This window comes from Chenopodium quinoa, unplaced genomic scaffold (genome assembly GCF_001683475.1).
Source record: "Chenopodium quinoa cultivar QQ74 unplaced genomic scaffold, ASM168347v1, whole genome shotgun sequence".
Classification (NCBI taxonomy): domain Eukaryota; kingdom Viridiplantae; phylum Streptophyta; class Magnoliopsida; order Caryophyllales; family Amaranthaceae; genus Chenopodium; species Chenopodium quinoa.
Window position 1 is genome coordinate 1,433,864 of NW_018742914.1, and position 21,467 is coordinate 1,455,330.

At 38.2% G+C, this 21,467-nt stretch overlaps 1 non-coding gene across 1 annotated transcript; it reads left to right on the plus strand.

Moving 5' to 3' along the window:
• Positions 1–6,150: 6,150 nt before the first annotated feature.
• TRNAD-GUC lies at positions 6,151–6,222 on the plus strand. Its single transcript has one exon. It is a non-coding gene; the product is annotated as a tRNA-Asp (tRNA).
• Positions 6,223–21,467: the final 15,245 nt, after the last annotated feature.

A 21,467-nucleotide genomic window follows, 5' to 3' on the forward strand; every position in this document is an offset into this window, starting at 1 on the left:
AACCCTAGAAATAGAACTACCCACACATAATTAAATCTAAACAAATCAAAGTAATAAAACAAGACATGATCAAAGGAATAAAAATAAATAACTAGGATTAAGAGAAGATAAATTGTTACCAAAGAAATATGGAATTAAGAATAGAGTTAAGCACAAAATATATGAGAGAGAAACTAATCTAAGAGCTAAGTAGAGAGAGAAAATCTAAGAAAGAATTAAGAAAGAGTAAAAGAAGGTCCTAAACTCGCTTAACGGAAAAGTATTTATACTAAGCAAGAATCCTAAACTAAAACAAACATAATCGTCGAAAATAAACTCCTTAAAATAACACGCGCCCGATCGGGCGAGGCACCGCCCGATCGGGCGCGCCTTTTTCCCTCAGGTACAATTCTCGCACCTGGCCAGGCACGAGTTCGTGCGCCAGCCTTGCTTCCCCCGCCCGGCCGGGCGCGCCTCCAGGCGCCAGCCTCTTTGGCCGGGCGGCACTCTTGGGCCACTATTTTGGATTTTGATTTGGCTTCAATTCTTCGGGCCAATCTGGATCTCCACTTCGTGTCTTGAATACTCGGTCCAAATGCCCCGGTATCACATATACCGAGCCCTTAATCACCGGTTCGATGACTCTAACCGGCCTTGGGCTTCAAAGATGGTCGTGCTCCTCCAATTTCCGTAGTTGATCCATGAAAGCCCGGGAAAATGCTCCAAAAGTGCAATTTCCTACAAAACTCAACCAAAACTACGAAAACACTAAAAAACACCAATTAGTAATAAAGTGGCTCGAAAGAGCCAAAAACACTACTAATTATGACCAAGGGACGGGGGTAAAATATTATATAAAATAGACACATCAAACTCCCCCAAGACAAACATTTGCTTGTCCCTAAGCAAAGATCTCATCAATGAATAAATAAATATGCTTCACCCCAAAAAGTAAAAATCAAGAACAAACAATTCAAGGTAAATCCCATAAACATGCTTCAAAGTCAACCAATCAAATCCATTCAATTACCCTTCCTCCCTAACAATTGTCAAATAGAGCAAACCTTAAGAGCATATAGAATTCAAGACTAGTGCTCACACACTCTACTCTCAATTATGTGGCGAGTAAAAGATGTACTCTATCGCTCTCCAACCAACCCTTTTATGTGAACAATGCCCTCCCAACTCACAATACTCGTGTGTATAAACAAATGTACGCTCAACCTACTAGTCGACTCGAAATATGTCAAATCATAACTTGCATTGATAAACAGCACTTTCACATTTATACAACTCTTATGCACAAAGGTCGGAAGGTCTTTAAAACTTGTAATGTAAGGCTAGGGTAAAGGGTAGGAATCATTTGGGAACAAGTGAGAGAAAAGCTATGATTAAGGGAGAAAATCCTAATAAAACCCATGATCAAAATAAATAATGATTAACATCTGTTACATAACCCACTCTAACAAAAATCCACCAAAAATACTCTAATTATGAACAACAATCCCAACACTAACAAATTTCACTTATAAGATTAATAATGAAGAACTGGAGTGAATAAACAAACTTTATTTTCCAAACTTGAATTTTTTCATTGAAGCTCAATTTTCTCTTTCTTTTAAACAACCTCCAACTAGAACATTTAAACATTGAACAATTTTTTTCTTTTTGCTTTTTTTTTTCTTTTTTTTTTTTTTTTGAAGTTCACTTATTTTTTCTTGAATTTCTCTTTTTTTTCATCACATCATACTTTATTTTTTCAAGAATATATAGCTTTCAAACTCATAAAAAATAAACATGATCAAGAACAAAATAACTTCTCTAAACCCACCCAAATTGTGCAAATAATAAGCACACTACAAACTCCCTCACCTCACTCACTAATAGCTCCCCCAAGCCAAGCTTGGGACTAGTAACCAATGGGGAAAAATAGACTTGTAATGTGGCTAATAAACAACAAAAAGTGAAGGCAACAACATGGGTAGCAAGAAGGGAACAAATGTATCTAAAATCATCTGAAGGCTACCTAAATGAACAAATGCCTTCGTCCTCCACAATGTGCATAATAATGAGTCATACAAACATTACTTATAGTTGCAAACCAATACTCAAATTCATTGACATACCAGGAACTAACACACATTCCTAACCATATCAACTAGTCAAGCACTATTTTCACAATCAGTTGGGCAAAATTGACTCATGTTAAGGCATCTAAGCAATCAAACTTCAAATCATGATCAACTAATCCATAATGCTTATCATCATATACCAAGAATCAAAACAAATTTTCTCAAGTAAGGGGCAAAGGGAAGCATGATTTATATTTCATTGGAACGTATTTTTGGAAATTTTTTATTTTTCAATTTTTTTGTATTTTTTCATATATAAGAAAGCAATAAAACTAACCTAGAAAGCAAAAAAAATCTAAACTAAGAAAAAACACCAAAAATAAAAGAAAAGAGAAAAAGAAAGATACCAAATCCAAAGTCTCCCCCAAGCCAGAATCAGATAATGTCCTCATTAGCTCGGGAACTAGCCCAGCATAGCTAGACCTCATCATCCTCATCCATGGAGCCGAGACCTCCACCTCCACTGCCACCTGCACCAGAAAAGCTACCACAAAAAAACCAGCATGAAAACTCCCCCCCCCCCCCCCGCCGGTCCCCCGAAAGGAATGTCCAAGCCGTACCCATGGAAAGAAGAATAGTCGGTATAAATACCATGGGCAGTGGGATCCCTATCGTATCCTTGGGGTGGAGGCTGAAATCAGTCAGGGTGAATAGCATCGTCGAGAATGTTGCCCTAACGAGCATAATCATCGTACATAGGGTAGAGAGCTCTACCCTGGTTCCTCTCAAGGTACCCTAACCTCTAGTCAATGGAGCCTACCATCCTCCTAAGGTCAGTGTGAGAATGCTAAAGGCTTTGCTAAAACCACTAACTAATAATAGATAGGAAAGTAGGGTCGAATCCATAGGGATACTGGTCTTTGGATAAGATACCAAACCTCCTCATTGTTGTTGATTAGGTGATACGACTTTAGCCTCCGGGCGCTAGCCTCATTGGTACCTATGTGGACTACTCTTCGGCCACGGTTATGGGATCGATGCTCCTTTTGGTGGACTTGGGGGGAATGTAGACCCTAACTATTTTACAGGTGGTTCGGGTTCAGAGGTGGTAATTCGAGCCATGGAGGAGCCGGTTCTAGCCATGGGGGAGGCTATTCGAGGATGGATGAAGATGAGGACTACTTACTCTAGCTACAATCCCAAGTCAATGAGGGCATTTCTTGATTTGGCTTGAGGGGTGATCTTGTTTTTGGTAATTCTCTTCCTTTTCTCTATTTATTTTCTTTCTAGTATAGTTTTATTTGCTTTCTAGTGTAGTTTTTTTATTGATTTCCTATATTAAAAATACAAAAAAAATTGAAAAATAAAAATTTCCAAAAAAATGTTCCAAATAATTATAAATCATGCTTCCATGTGCCCCTTGAGAAAATTTGTTTTGATTCTTGGTATACGATGATAAGCATTATGGATTAGTTGATCATGATTTGAAGTTTGATTGCTTAGATACCTTAACATGAGTAAATTTTGCCCAACTGGTTGTGAATATAGTGCTTGACTAGTTGATTTGGTTAGGAATGTGTGTTAGTTCCTGGTATGTCAAAGAATTTGACTATTTATTTGCAACTATAAGTAGTGTTGGTATGACTCATTATTATGCACATTGAGGAGGATGAAGGCATTTGTTCTTTTAGGTAGCCTTCAGATGAATGTAGATACATTTGTTCCCTTCTTGCTACCCATGTTGTTTCTTTGACTTTTTATTGTTTATTAGCCACATTACAAGCCGATTTTCCCCATTGGTTACTAGTACCAAGCTTGGCTTGGGAGAGCTATTAGTGAGTGAGGTGAGGGAGTTTGTAGTGTGCTTATTATTTGCACAATTTGGGTGGGTTTTGAGAAGTTTTTTTTTTCTTGATCATGTTTATTTTTTATGAGTTTGAAAGGTATATCTTCTTGAACAAATAAAGTATGGTGTTATGAAAAAAAAAAGTGAACCTCAAAAAAAAAAGAGCAAAAAGAAAAAAATTGTTCAATGTTCAAATGTTCTAGTTGGAGGTTGTTCAAAAGAAAGAGAAAATTGAGCTTCAATGAAAAAATTCAAGTTTGGAAAATAAATTTTGTTTATTCACTCCAGTTCTTCATTATTATATCTAATGAGTGAAATTTTTCAGTGTTGGGATTGTTGTTCATAATTGGAGTATATTTGGTGAATTTTTGTTAGAGTGGGTTATGTAGGAGATTTTAATCATTATTTATTTTGATCATGGATTTTACTAGGATTTTCTCCCTTAAGCATAGCTTTTCTCTCACTTGTTCCCAAATGATTCCTACTCTTTACCCTAGTCTTACATTACAAGCTTTAAAGACCTTCCGACCTTCGTGCATAAAAGTTGTATAAATGTGAAAGTGTTTTTTATCAATGCAAGTTATGATTTGACATATTTCGAGTCGACTAGTAGGTTGAGCGTACATCATTTTATACACACGAGAGTGTGAGTTGGGAGGGCATTGTTCACATAAAGGGGTTGGATGGAGCGATCGAGTACATCTTTTACTCGCCATATAAATGAGAGTTGAGTGTGTGAGCACTAGTCTTGAATTCTATATGCTCTTGTTGTTTGCTCTATTTGACAATTGTTAACAATTGTTAGGGAGGAAGGGTAATTAAATGGATTTGATTGGTTGACTTTGAAGAATGTTTATTGGATTTACCTTGAATTGTTTGTGCTTGATTTTAACTTTTTGGGGTGAAGCATATTTATTTATTCATTGATGAGATCTTTGCTTAGGGACAAGCAAAGGTTTGTCTTGGGGGAGTTTGATGTGTCTATTTTATATAGTATTTTACCCCCGTCCCTTGGTCATAATTAGTAGTGTTTTTGGCTCTTTAGAGCCACTTTTATTACTAATTGGTGTTTTCTAGTGTTTTCGTAGATTTGGTTGACTTTTGCAGGGATTTGCACTTTTGGAGCATTTTCCCGAGATATTATAGAGCAACTACGAGCATTGGAGATGCACGACAAGTTTTTATAGCCCGGGGCCGGTTAGAGCCATCGAACTGGTGATTAAGGGCTCGGTATATGTGATACCGGGGCATTTGGACCGAGTATTCAATACTCGAAATGGAGATTCAGGTTGGCCCGAAGAATTGAAGCCCAATCGAAGCCCAAATAGTGGCCTAAGAGTGTCGCCCGGCCAAAGAGGCTGGCGCCCGGAGGCGCGCCTGGCCGAGCGAGGGAAGCAAGGCTGGTGCCCGAACTCACGCCCGGCAGAGCGCGAGATTTGTACCTGAGGGAAGGGACTCTTTGCCCGATCGGGCATATTTTACTCGATTTCTGCCCTCTAGGTGCGCGCCCGATCGGGCAAAAATTGTTACCAAAGATTTGGTATCAATCACTAAAAGGAGCATCGATCCCATAACCGTGGACCGAAGAGTATTCAAGACTTTGGATTTGGTATCTTCCTTTTTCTCTTTTCTTTTATTTTTGGTGGGTTTTCTTAGTTTAGATTTTTTTTGCTTTCTAGGTTAGTTTTATTGTTTTCTTATATATGAAAAAAATACAAAAAAATTGAAAAATAAAAAATTTCCAAAAAAATGTTCCAATGAATTATAAATCATGCTTCCCTGTGCCCCTTACTTGAGAAATTTTTTTTTTTTATTCTTGGTATATGATGATAAGCATTGTGGATTAGTTGATCATGATTTGAATTTTGATTGCTTAGATGCCTTAACATGAGTGAATTTTGCCCAACTGATTGTGAATATAGTACTTGACTAGTTGATTTGGTTAGGAATGTGTTAGTTCCTGGTATGTCAATGAATTTGAGTATTGGTTTGCAACTATAAGTAATGTTTGTATGACTCATTATTATGCACATTGTGGAGGACGAAGGTATTTGTTCTTTTAGGTAGCCTTCATATGATTGTAGATACATTTGTTCCCTTCTTGCTACCCATGTTTTTGCTTTGACTTTTTATTGTTTATTAGCCACACTATAAGCCGATTTTCCCCATTGGTTACTAGTCCCAAGCTTGGTTACTAGTGCCATTGATTAGGTGATACGACTTTATCCTGTCAAAATTTATTATTAGTTAGTGGTCGTTGTAGTATAGTGGTAAGTATTCCCGCCTGTCACGCGGGTGACCCAGGTTCGATCCCCGGCAACGGCGCCAAATTTTGAAAAGCTAAAGTTGTATCACCTAATCAAAAGTAATTCCTAAAACCACTAACTAGTAATAGATAGGGAAGTAGGGTCGAATCCAAAGGGGAACTGGTCTTTCTATTCCTAATTAATTAAAGTAATCTAAATTATCAAGTAACCAATATGTAAATTTGGATATAAAACTAAACTACGGAGATTTAGAATAAGTAGAAAACAATGAATAAAAGGTCTAGGGCATAGGTTCACCAATAAATAATATTCCAGGGTAAAAACATAATAATCAATCACCAATGCATAAATTATTCAGATCATAAAGGGCTTTCGCTACGTACTACAATCACACAATTAATTTACCGGTATTAAATTTCATCTCTCGAATCTCGACCTAACCATTTAAAAATAACCTGCCTATTGAAACTAGACCTAAACATCAATTCTCATCTCTCGAATCTCAAATCAATATTGTCAAACTCATGCATAAAAGATATGCGCAAATCTAGTCACAGAGTATTAAATCAATCAATAGGAAATAAATCTAGCATTGATAATCAACAACAATAAATAACCCCTTCATATTATTTATGGATCCCCACAAACCCTAGATATAGAACTACTCACACATAATTAAATCTACACAAATCAAAGTAATAAAACAAGATATGATCAAAGGAATTAAAATAAATAACTAGGATTAAGAGAAGAGAAATTGTTACCAAAGAAACCTGAAATTAAGAATAGAGTTAAGAACAAAATATATGAGAGAGAAAATCTAAGAAAGAATTAAGAAAGAGTAAAATAAGGTCCTAAACTCGCTTAACGGAAAAGTATTTATACTAAGCAAGAATCCTAAACTAAAACAAACTTAATCGTCGAAAATTAACTCTATAAAATAACACGCGCCCGATCGGGCGTGCCTTTTTCCCTCTAGTACAAATCTCGCGCCCGGCCGGGCGCAATTTCGGGCGCCAGCCTTGCTTCCCTTGCCCGGCCGAGCACGCCTCTGGGCGCCAGCCTCTTTGGATGGGCGGCACTCTTAGGCCACTCTTTGGACTTCGATTGGGCTTTAATTCTTCGGGCCAATCTGGATGTCCACTTCGGTCTTGAATAATTAGTCTAAATGCCCCAGTATTACGTATACCGATCCCTTAATTACCGGTTCGATGACTCTAACCCGCCTTGGGCTTCAAATATGGTCGTGCTCCTCCAATTTCCGTAGTTGATCCATGAAAACCCGGGAAAATGCTCCAAAATTGCAATTTCCTACAAAACTCAACCAAAACTACAAAAACACTAGAAAACACCAATTAGTAATAAAAGTGGCTTGAAAGAGCCAAAAAACACTACTAATTATGACTAAGGGATAGGGGTAAAATAATATAAAATAGACACATCATGGGCCACAACCAAGCTAATACATTACATGCTCGTGCATACAGTCTTTGTAGATTCCCGAATGGATCCACTTAAGTATCTATTCGAGATGTCTACTTTCAATGGGTGCATATCAAGATGGATAGTCAACTTAGCCCAGTTCGATGTGAGTTTCATGCCTCAAAAGGCCATCAAAGGATCCATGGTCTCGGATTTCCTAGCGGATTTTCCAATAGAAGATTTAACGCCAATACACGATAATGATTTCCAGATGAAGACTTGATGGTTACAGAAGATGATACTTGGACTTTATACTTCGATGGAGCCTCAAACCAATGGCGTTGGAGTATTATTAGTGTCACCTAAAGAAGAGCACGTTCTAATCTTTATAAAGCAAGATTTCGACGTTACCAACAACGCTGCTGATTACGAAGCATGTGTGGTAGGCCTTGAAACAACCTTGGCAATGGGAGTGTAGAAATCACGAATATTTGAGGACTCTTCATTGATCATCAACCAAATTTCTAAAAGATGGAAAGTAAGGAGTGAAAGTCTAGCCCTTTACCAAACTTATTTGGAAACTCTCACCAATTAGTTAGAAAAGGTATAATACACTTATCTACCTAGAGAGGAAAATCAATTTGCTGATGCTTTGGCAAGACTAGCCTCAATGGTTAGGATTCCTACGAAAATCGAGCAAATGCCTCTAACTATAGAGAAAAGGCACAAACCGGCTTATATTCAAACCAAAGAAGATGATGAAGTAATCCAAGATGAAGAAGAAGAACAGTGGTATACGGATATACTTAACTATGTCACCAAAGGAGAATACCCTCCTTATGCTGAAAAAAGAGCAAATTAAAACGAACATTAAGACTCTTTGCTTCCCAATACGTACACATAGACAACGATTAACAAAAAAGGGTGCCTAAGGGCCGAGCGCTCTTGTGTGCAGGGAAAAAGGATGCCCAAAGAGCTATGAGGATAGTCCACGAAGGCATTTGTGGATCCTATGTTAATGGAAAAATGCTAGTCCAAAAGATAATGCGAGAAGGATACTATTGGACTAACATGAATAGGGATTGTCATCAATATGTAAAAAGATGCCCTAAATGCCAAATTTATGCTAATTTACAACATGTTCCTCCATCTCTACTCTACACCTACACTTCACCATGGTTGTTCTCTACATGGGGAATTGATATCATTGGAAAAATTACTCCTCCTAGGACAGGAGGTCAAGAATACATCCTAGTAGCAATTGATTACTTCACAAAGTGGGTTGAAGCACAATCATATGCTAAACTCACTTCAAAACATGTAGCACTCTTTATCGAAAGAAATATCATTTGTGGATACGGAGTCCCACATGAAATGATAAGTGACAATGGAACTCACTTTCAAGCTGAGTGTGAAGAATTGTTACAAAAATATGGCATTCAACACCATCATTCTTCCCCTTATAGACCTCAAGAAAATGGAGCAGTTGAGGCAGCTAATAAAAATCCAAAGACTATCATCGAGAAAATGACAGAAAATTACAATGACTGACCTAACAAACTCCACTTTGCACTTTGGGGTTATCACACGTCAATTCTCATATCAACAAGAAATACACCATTCTCCTTAGTTTATGTAATGGATACCGTACAACCTGTAGAGCTAGAGATACCATCTCTACGCATTGCATTAGAAAGTAAACTCGATGAAGTCTAATGGACTAGAGCAAAGTATGAAGAGCTAATTCTACTTGATGAAAATTGACTAGAAGCTCTACATCATACCCAATGCTATCAAACCTGTATGGCTAGGCATTTTAATAAGAAGGTCAAGACGAGAAACATCAAAGTAGGAGACTTGGTGTTAAAAGCATTAAGGTAAAATGTTTTGGATCCAAGAGGCAAATTTGACCTAATTGGTCCAGACCCTATATTGTCAAAACAATCCTATCAAGAGGTGCAACAAAACTAACCGACGTGAATGGCAATGAAATCTCAAACATGACGAACCTTGACCAACTTAAAAATTACTACCCATAATTACTTAAATAAGGCACTCAAGAGAGCTACGTTTGGCCTGATTCCTTAGTAAAGGATACGTAGGCAACCCTTTACGGGTGCGGCCACTTTAATTTTCACAAACCTCGCAACCTAAAAATAAAAAGAAATTCGACAGAAATTCAACGGAGTAGCAGCGTCACAGAAAAAAAATTTGTCGACGGCCGACGGAATGCAACGCAAGGCGACAGTACCTGTCACCAGACGACAAACGGCAATAGCCGACGACAGCCGCAAAACGGTGGCGCCGCTGTTCTGGGAGTACTTGGGCAAATTACGGTGTTTTTTCGAAAAAATTTCGACTTCCGTACTCGAAAAAAATTCCGGGAAATAAAATTTTCTGTTTTCATTGCTTTAATAAATTAAATTTAAAGAAGTTGATTTAATTAAAAGGATGAAATTTCATTACTAAAATAAAATTAAAAATTACATTATTGATGGAATTTAAATAAAATCTTAATAAAACAAATTAACTTTAAATTTAAAAACTAAGTCTAATAAATTAGAAGTTAAGTAGTGCTTCAATCTTTTTTCTCTTTCTTTGCTATTTTCCAATTTTTATCTGCATCCTCTTCATCATCCATGACTTTAGCTAGTAGGCATCCTTTAGAGGACCTACATTCAATTTTAGAGTAAATGGTTTCTCCCTTAGCTAGGACTTCATGTTTCTTTTCTACCCAAACCTTCTTCTCTGAAGTGTCAGCTTTTCTTTTCCCTTTATCTTTTGTGGAGTCTTTCTTCTTAGGCATCATAGGTGTTTTGAATTCAATTTTCTCACCCAAGCATTTCTTAACAAGAATCACCTTGTCACCTAGACGATTCTTCACATTGGATTTACTCTGACTTTTCTTCATGTCCTTTGAAGGCTTCTTAAGAAGCCACCTCTTTACATCATTGGGCAAAGAAGGAGGAACCTTTTGGGTAATCATTTCCCAAAAAGGTCTAGCGCTCCAATATGCATCAAATTTCTCTACTTCTTGTGAAATGGGGAATTCGTATGGACAACACAGATCCCCAGAAGGAATAGTATAAAGTAGGTCGTACTGTCTTTTTACCCTGCAGGGATAATAAAAAGTCATCATGGTTAAGCTTGGAAGACGGCATAAAGGTTGTTTGTTGACACCAACCATCTTCTCTATTTTCCACCAAGGGATGACCCACTTGATAGCAAAGTTGCAAGAGGCAAAGACTTTATTCCACTCATGGCCCCCCATCCTAGAGAAGCGCTTTTTTCGCCTCACAAAGTAATTTGGAGTATATTTTCAACATTGTCAAGAGGACTAATTAATTCTAGTCTCTCCATTAGCCATAGCTGCAAAAAATTCAATGCAAATAAATTAATATTACTATACAAAAATATTTTTTTAATTTCTATAATTAAAAATATTATTTTTCTACCTGTAATAAAATTGGAGAGCCCCGGAAAGGTGCTTTTGGATCTTTCTTCAATTCATCAAGACTAAGCATAGTCTCTCCAAAAATTAATGGCATTGGATTTCTTCCAAATTCAATTTGCTCCAAAACGATTAATATAATTGCTTGACCCTCATTAGTTCTACCACTAGTGATAAGATATTGGTTAAGCATACAAAAGATAAAAGCCCTTATCCTATAAACATGAAAAGATTCAGAATAAGATCTATCAAAGTAATGGCGTGCAAATTCTTTTAAATTGACTACACTACCATCTACAATATTTGTTAGATCTTTATCTCTCAAATTAAAGAAGAGCTTAAAATATTTACAATAATATTCATTTATTGTAGGGATTACCTCAATATCTAATGAAGGGAAGCCTAAGATGGCACCAAATTCTCCAGTAAATGGCTAATTTCATCACACCCTAGTCTAAAACAATGAGTATCTGTGTCCCAATATTCTAAGGTGGTATGAATAAAATCTATATCAAGATCTACCCCTTTAACACCATAACTACCTCCCATGTGAAAAAATTCAAGTTCTTTTCTTTCTTTAGTTGTTAAAAACCAACACCATTCACGAGTGAAATTGGTAAAACTCTTAGTAACTAAAGACATGATTTTTTGTTAAGAAGCTAAGACTATGATTAATCTGCTAGAATTATGACAAAATTTGGCAGATTAGGGGGCTATTTATGCACAAAATCAATGCAGTTTTAATCCGGAAAGGACTCGGAGTCAGTGCACTTCGGCGCCAAACGACAACTGCAGCAACGCGTGGCGACACGTGGCGCTGCAGCGTTTTATCAACGAGCTATTCAAACCGCGTTTTTTTTTGGTATGATTCGAATTCGTACAAAAACTTTACGATTTTATCCCTTTCTACAAATACCCTTACATATTAATTTCATTTATTTTCCTTCAATTTTTCTTTTGTTTTTTTTTTTTTGGATTTATTCAGACTTAATTTATTTTTAGGTTTGTTTCAAACCCAATTTATTTTTGATTTTTTTCTTTTTCGGGGAGAAAGTCGGATACCCTCCATTAATAATAAAAATGACGGAAATTTTTGAGCAAAATTAATTTTCTCACAATTTTTTGCACACACAAATATGCACATAAAAAATGAAAAATAAATGCAGTCATAATAGATAAAAATATGTATATACAAATATGTCTAACAAATGAGTCAATCAGTCAAAGTCCTATACAAGTCAAACTAAAATAACACAGGTACAACTACGGTGCTAGAGGACGCAGATGATGAGGGATGTTCATCATATCAAAGAAATGCGCAGAATGAGGAATATGCTCCCCACCAGCTCCGTCCAGCTCCAGTCTCTCCAGAAGGAGGAAAACTCAGCTCAGGACTCGTCCACCCAAGGTCGTCCTGGGATGAATCAACAGAGGCCGAGGTTGTGGAGGCTGCTGCGATGACGAGCCGACCTCGTACATCCCACCACCTCTCGGGCCAAAGTGGCCTCTCCTTGGCCTACTGGCCCAGCCTGTGCACCCTTAGATGAAGAGCCCGAGCCCTCCACCGCCTCGGTTCTGGCAGCGTCATATTGACCACCCCGACCGCTAGAACTAGTGCGGCGACGCCTCGAGCTAGACCTCGCTGTCTCTCTCCGAACCTTTGTTCTCGTCCGAGTACGAGAAGGAATGACTATCCCTGCAAGGAGAAATTAAGTCGGAAGCAATCAAAATAGAAATAAAAATAATGCAGAAATAGAAAAAAAAAAGCTACCTCCTAAACTGCGTCGTCCCAACGACACGTAGCCACATTCCTCATCCGTACGAGCTGGCTACGAAAGGCGTCTACGCACCTCGCCATCGGTGTAACCACCTCGCACGAGAACTGTTAAAGAAATAAAATCAATGACAATGCAGGACAGATATGAACAAATAGCAAGTAAAACTACTCACCCGAGTCTGGTGGCGAGGAATTGATCGCTCCACAAACACTGATCCTTGGGAGCCGGAGGAATCATCTCCTCGATAGGCCCGTATGTCCCCTGGTGGTGGATGGACATACGAGAGGTCACGAACTCAGTACGCCCAGCCTAGAAAAAAGCAAATAAAAGTGAGTAAAATATCACTTGGGGGCTACTTAGCAAAAGATAAGAAGATAAAAAATCATGCCACCGCCTCCTCAGACAGAACAGGGGCCGGAGCTAACAACGGCAGCAACTCCACCTCATAGCACCGCCCTGGGACAGCATGAGATCGCCAAGAAGTACCAGCAGGCGACCTCTCTGACATGCTGACCAGCCTCACGTCAATGAACATGTGACGTGGCAGAGAAGCAGGGACGACAAAGATCTCCGAGCAATGCTGAATAGCGACTCTCTCTCCTAGGTACGTCGCTGCCCCATATGTCCCTAGGAAGTAGCGATGCTCCGCACTGTACTGGGGAGCCAGCCCAAGGACAATCAAACCGCCCCATGGCCGGTATAGCACCTCAGGCTCCTGCGAAGAATGCCTATAAGATAAAAATCTACCAAAAAAGCAATACAAAGTTGCTGACTATGCAAAAGATCATACTGAGAGGATCTGCTCTCGAACATGGGCGGTAGTCGCCCAGATGTAGCAGCCTCCCCAACAGGCACCAACAGGAAACTCGCGTGGCGATGGCCTTGCCGGCTTGAGTGAAGGAAAGTACTCGTAGAACCAAATCTATAAAAGACAAAAGATATCAGCAACAATGTGTTGCCACGTGTCAGCATCTCCAAATGCTAACAAGAGCTTAGAGCTAACCTTGTAAGAGACAAATTATATCTCTACAACTCTCCAGAAGCTGGATAGAGCGATGTCTCCTGTGTAGGACCGGTGCCGACAGAAGTCTCGCAAGGCACGCAAAAAATCGGTATAGGCCAAGCTGGCCCATTCGTAAGTCCCGATCAGGTGAAGATCGCGGACAGCAGGAAGGTAATAAAGCAGCGCCCTACTACCCTTGTCAGGGGAAAACGTCCCTGACAACAAAATAAGCGCAAAGATGCGCACCCGCTACTCTTGGTTGGTCGCATCATCCTCAAAAGCTATCGCCAAAGTAGACCGGAAAATACACTTGGTGCTGAACTGTGAATACTCCACCTTAACACGGGCCCGAACAGCAATCGGACCTAGCAGTTCATCGACCTCGGAGAGTAGACGCTGATGGTGCTATCAAATGGCAGCGCAGTAGAACTAAACTCCAGTCCCAAAATGAGACTGAAGTCGGCTGGGGTGACCATTATCTCACCCCAAGGAAAGTGCAAAGTGTTGGTGGTGTCCCAGAAGAACTCCACCAGAGCGCGGACCATGCGGTGACCTCCGTCAAAAGATCTTATGGCCTGCGTGGCCTCAAACAGGGCAGTCAGCCACAAGACTCCAAAAGAAGTCTCAACTCCCCATCTACGCTGAAGAACGTATGGTACAGCTTGCCTAGAGCGTTGTTGCCCGAGCCGTGGCAACGCGTCCTACCAACAGTGATCCCACGACGCACCCTCTCAGAGATATGGTGGTCAGGGGCAAAGTACAATGTCCGCTCATCCCACTCGAGGAAAGGACCAAGAAAGGTGGACAGGTCGGCGTCCTCCTCAACGGGCTCATGCTCCCATCGTGTGTCTCGGGACCTTGAACCGGAACCTCGCTGTCTAGCCATGCTACATTGTGCAAAATTGACAAAAATTAAGGTTCTATGGTATCTAAGGTTCGCCTAGCCGCATGATACTATGTTCGCAAAAAACAAAGTACGTAGTACTAAAACAAAGAACAATTTCAATTCAAGCATATACGGCATTTTTCAAGCAACCAAACAATTTCTTGCAATACTATGATAATTATTGTGACAAATTGGACAAGAATTGCTAGCAAAAACATCACGAACAAGCCACATTGTTTTCCCAACCTTAAGAGGTCCAACAATGGTAATTTGTTCGTTTCTTCACCAAATTGAGCCAAACAAGCCTCAAAATACTCCCAAGGAAATATACAAACATAATCAAGCAATTTCATGGCATAAAATTTGACAAACAAAGCAAATTAAGCAAAAGAAGTTTTGAATTTTTCAAAATTTCATGAACAAAAACGCACAGATTCAGCAAAAAAACGGGGTGAGTTTGAAGAAAACTTACATAGATCGGGAAAGTAGATGACCAAAGCTTTGATTTTCAACAAATTTAAGCAAATTTGGTTAAAGAACAAGCAAGTTAGAGCAATTCGAATTTTGCAGCGAGTTTCGAAGAAGAAAAGAACAACAGCAGCAAAAATGACGAAGAAAAGGATTTATATGGAAATCCCGATTCTGGCGCCAAACGACAGCTCTGTTGCCAGACGACAGAGTGCAGCGTCTGGCGACAGAGCAAAATCTTGGCGCCAGCACGTTGCAGCGGCGACGCAGCTCTAAGCCTTTCAAAACGGTTATTTCGACCTTTTACAGCAATTTTGGGTTCCTTGGTACGCCGGTTAACCCCTATAAGCAATTTGACATGATTTAGTGATCGACCTAATAAATGATCGTCTCACTTAGCTTAAAGCGCCTAAACACTGGCTCACTGCAAAGGCACCGACATAATGGTTCATAATACAAAGGCGCCGACATAATGGTTCAATGCAGCAAAGGCACCGACATACTGGTTCATAATTCAAAGGCACCGACATACAGGTTCAAAAGCAGCAAAGCGCCGACGCACTAGCATAGCAAAACCAAAGGATCAACAGGCGTTGGTCTTCGGTGATACTTTTCAGGGTATTGTCGAAACAAATGAAGATAGTTTCAGGCAAAGCAATCTTCAATCGTGTTCCCTGGCTTGCGGAAGATGGTCACAAAGCGTTAGAAGGTCGTTTTAGGCGAAGCAATCTTCGAAGGGGTTCTATAGCTTATAGAAATCTACCACGACAGAATTGGAGGCAATTACATGCGTAGCAGTTGTAGACACCCATTTGTGTCTCCCCAAAACCAAACCCAGTGATGAGTACCTTTTGCGTCGAATCATAATCGAATGAAGTGAAAGTGTGGAAAGTCTAGTGTTGCGGTTAGTTTTTATTTCTTTTTACAGCCAATCCAGTTTGGTTTGGTCCATGGAAAGGGTCCAATAATAGTGTAGTTGGGTTGGGTTAGAAAAGAGCTTTCCAACGATATATTATAAGCCCAATTCCGATGAATAATGAGGAAGTTATAGCCAAATTACTAAACTGGGCCCGGTTTGATATTTATATGCGGCCGAATGATCTAGAGGAGGGCCTATATTGATTTATCATTCCTAATGCAATTAGAATTGATTATAGTTTTCTAGATTCTTCTAGATGGTTCTTTTCATTCCTAATTTAATTAGCATTGATAAATTGACTTTAGTTGAATTTTTAGAGTTTTAATCAGAATAAAAGAAGTGTTTTTAAGGAAAATACGATTTTGCCCTTCTGTACGGCTAAATTTTATCAAATTAAGAAAACGAGTGAAATTATTGTCTAGCGCTTGACGATAGAACTAGTGCCTAGCGCCAACCTTGGCGTCTGGCGCTAGCCCTGGCGTCAAGCGCTAATGTCTGGCGTCTGGCGCTAATTCGTTTTATTCTCTTCAAAACTCTGATTCGTTTTTTTATCCATCCGGTTGATTTTCTCTATAAATAGCCCCCTAAAACCTCCGTTTTCAATCATCAACAACTATCAATTCTCTAATTCTCTCTAGTTTTCTAATACTCTCTTCAAGAATCTCTTGATCGTTCCCTCTCTCTCTCTTTTATAAACTAGCTTTTGCATACAAAATTCCGCATTCACAAGATCTAGAAACACCTAGCCAAGTTCGAAGTTGCCTTCGCCTTAGACATGAAAGCTTTTAATTTCTGAGGGTTTGGTCCCAAATCTCTCTTTCAATTATTTAATTTAATTGTTTGATTATTATTTTCCTTGAAGTTACTAACGCGTGTATTTTGTTATTAGAAAGAGGTACGAGGCATTCAAGTAAGTGCCTTAATTGATTTGTTGATATTATGATTTAGAAATTATGTCTAGGTTATTATTATGATTCCTAGCGTCATGTTAGGGCATTTTGATCTTCCAAGTATCATGTTTAGGGTAAAGAATAAGTTCCTTAGATCAATTATGATTTCTATGATGTGTAGACGTCGCTCGAAGTGTGCCTACGTTAAAGCATGTGTGAATATGGTTGGCACTCAAAGGAAGTGGGATTTGACATAATACGATTAGGGACAAATAAAGTAGGGAGCCGCCAACAAGTTTGTAAGGAACTTATAAACCGTTCACGGATCATAAAAAGGCAACCACAATAAGGGAAACGATAAGCAACAACGATTGACCCGTGAAGATTACACCCCATTCATAATCCATGAGATTACTAACTCCATATGGTTCGGAACCACAAAAGGAGGATCGGGGATGATGGTACGAAGTGAGTCATGGAGTCACATTCGCCCGTATTGGCCTCTTCTCGATTCTTTTAGTGAAAAACATTCCTGCAATCTCAAAGGCATACAAACAAAACATTCAATTCGCTCCAAACTATTATTAAGCTAAATTGGTTGAATATTAATGCAACATATAATTCTAAAATATTGTGATCACCTGATTGAATAAAAAGATTAAAAAGGATCCTAAACCGGTTGTCCAAATTATCTTATTAGGCTTGAATTTCAATTACATATTCCCTTTAACATGCAATGTTGTGATCAATAAATATAATAAAATAAACATTAATATTGGAAGCAATTTAACCATAATATCATTAGTCAAATCAAATATAAAATAATTAACCTAATCATGATGCTAGAAATATTAAAATAAAATAAGAGTAATTAAATTAATTAATTACTCACATTCCGCGCATTCCTTTAAATCGCTACATCATGAATAAATTGTTAGTAACTTCAATAAAAAATAAATCAAATGAAATTTAAATTAAATTAAAAGTAGAGTTGATTTGGTCCAAACCCTCAGTTAATTGTACCTTTCACGCATTGGTTTAAGGACGGAACCTCGGGTTTAGTATAGACTCCTTGGAGTGCTTAAGGGAAGAATGATGTAATTAGAAATATAGGTTTAAGGCTTAGAATATGAGAGAGAGAAGAAGAAGAATGATTTTTGGTGTAAAAGAGAGGAAGAAAGAAGGATTTTATGATCAAGCTTGTTGATGATTGAAAAAGGGGTGATATGACCTCTATTTATAGAGAAAAAAAGAAGGGTCGAAGAATTAAGATAAGATCCGAATTAAATCGGAATAAAACTTGATAGACTGCAGTTTTTTGCGATTTTTGTTTTTTTATCATATCTTTTGATCCAGAAATCTAAATAAGATGAATAAGATATCGTTGGAAATCTGTTGAAGTCTACTTTCTAACTCAATTAAAATCAGATTTAAATATTTTGTAGAATAAAAGATATGGCCGAAATAGTGAGACGGTATCAGTTTTGGATAGAGTTTGACATTTAATTCATATCTTTTCCGTTATAGCTCGGAATTGATATTATAATATATAATTGGAAAGATAATTTCAAGGGCTATCCAACCATATAAGATTTAGATAAAAAATATGAGGCACGAAAATATTATTTCTCTATCTTTGAACGTCTTTCGATTCGAATAGAATTAGGACTTTAAAAAAAAAGGAGTTTTATTCAATTTCAAACTATTTAATCTTATCTTTTCAAAAAGGATAATCAAGATCTTTTAGAAACTTATAGAAGATTCTAATTAATCCTAATTGGTTTAGGAATGGGATTAAATAATTTGGACCCTCCACATGATCATTGGATCGTAGGTAAGGTGGGCTTAGGTTCAGTTCGGGCTCAGTTTAATATTTTGGCCATAACTTATTCGTTATAACTCGGATTTGGGCTTATAATATATCGTTGGAAAGATCTTTTAAATCTCCATCCAAATATTCAATCATTGAACCCATATTATGGACCAAAATAAATTATATTAAACGTTTCATAAAAAGGACACGAAATGAATGATTTTAAAGGACACGAAATGAATTATATTGAGTTTAAAGGCACGAAAAGTGGAAAATAAGTTATGGTTTGGAGAAATGGGCTAGAAGTTGGGTTGGTTTATGAAATGGAAATATGGATTTAAGCACTCCAAGATTAAATACTCAACCCGACCAATAATGGCGGTGAAAGGTTGTTCATCATCGGGTTTGGTTTTGGGGAGACATTTTTAGGTGTCTACGTGATTCCTCTTATATTCTTTCCTAATATTCATGTTAGTACGATGTTAGGGTTAAATCTTTGATTTTTATTGTTTAGTGATATGCTAGGGTTTGTTATTAATCTTGTTAGTATCATGCCTAGGATCTTGCTATTATTATGCTTTAACATGATTATTTTAATTATGATGATTATGATTATTTTTATGATTCATGATTGTTATGAATATGATTATTATTATGTTCCTTGATACTTATTTATTGTTATTGCTTGATCACGCCTTTTATGCATGTTTAAAGGTAATTTGTACTTGTAATCACGCTTAATAAGACAATTGATTATCTTGTTTAGGTTTAATTTGACTATAATTCAAGTGATCGTCAATAATAGTTTTATTTGTGCATTAATATTCAACCAAAATAGATAAACAGGTTTAGGGTAAACTTAATGATCCCATGGTATTCAGAAAGCGCACAGGAATACGATCAGAATAAAGTAGAGGCCTATTATTAGGGCAGATTCAATCTCATTTAGGTTGGATTTGTACCCTTATCCCCGAACTACCAGTCATGGTTCTAGACCTATTGGAGTTGACGATCTCCTGGATCGTTAAGGGGTGTAACCTTCACCCTGTGAACGGTTTACAAGTTCCTAAAACTTGTTGGCGACTCTTTTGCTCTAACTTCTTTCTCTTTGGACGCCACCATGCTTAAGTGTATGATCACAGTGGGGTTCAAGTTTGAGGTAATTCTTGAAATATTCCCTACAACAGGATGAACAAAAGTCAGGTCCTTCCTGACAATGCTCAGAAAAGCTTTCACTTTATGCAGATTCTTCTTCCAGGGTTCACAATGGCAGCGTCAATCTCTGCACCAAAACAAGCCATAAGGACACTCGTCAAAAAGCCGAATAATCAAGGAAAGAGACGAGAGATATGAAATATACCTCCGCCACGCCATTCACAATGAAGCCAACAAGCGTCTTCGCCTAATGCTTCCTGTATACAAACAGATTGCACGACTTTCGGCCACGATCGTTCACCTTTCCAGCCCTCTCAACTAAAGCAGGATGTCCTCTCTTCAGCACCAAGGTATATATGTTTTTGGTTATATGCAATTATACGCATATACTAAATTTGACAGGTCAAAAGGTTCCTCCCAATATTTGGTCACCTTTTCAAGAACAAGAGCTATTCTTCAAAATTGGGGCATCACTTGTCCCGGGCTCACATCCAGTACCCCCATTAGAGATCGAGACAGGGGACCAAATTGAAAGGTGTATCCCAACTTAAAAGGATACTAATACATCAACACATATCCCTTAGGCCAATTTTTCGGTCTCTCTTCTTCAGTCAGGACCTGAACTACAGTACACTTAGGCATCCCCGCTAAAGCAATAAAAGATGGAACATCTTCCTCTACAAAGTCACTCAGAGGATCGTCACTATCATCCATCTCTCCTACTACCTCGCTTTCACCTCTTTCCAAAACCCTAAGTGAAAATCTAGTTTTCTGAGGCAAATTTGACTTCCTAATTATAAGCTAACTACAAATTATGTAGGAATTGGAAGGTAAGATCGAGAAATTACCTGTTAAAGCAACCGAAAATTGTGCAATTCGATTGAGAACTTGAAGTAGCAGCGAAGTTAATAAATCAATTTGGGGATTTTTCCGGAGAGAGAAAGCAAGAATTTAAAAAGTGAGTAGAAGTGGGAAATTAAGTGGCACGGTTATTTATGGGGTAATTAGGTGAGAAGTTATGGTAGTTTCAAATTTGATTTTTTGTGGGATAGTGGGAAGTTGCAATTGTTCTCTTGATCTACCCACGATCAAACCAACAATTGGGGGCAAATTGTTATGGTCGATTTTTAGCCGCGCCCCGACGCATGACAGGTCGCACGACTAGAAGGGACGACATGCAAGAACATAACTGACCCAGCAAAAGATAACGATTGACCGAATCTTAGAATTATATTTTCCCAATAGCATCATTATCCTATTTCAAATAGAATTCCGTTCAACACAATCTTCAATAAAAAGATAGACTCAAGACTTAGTCCAAGCAACGGCTTTCGAAATTCAAGGAAAACGTTGGCTGCTTCCAACAGCTCTCCAGCTAGGTTTAGTTGTTTATTTTTCTTCAGTATAAATAGCCTAGCAATTGTATTCAGTAGTTACACAATTTACTCGCATTCTACTGAGGTTCAAAAGCTCTCACAACTATTGTAATCAACAATTCTTCATAGTGAAATGGTGGTC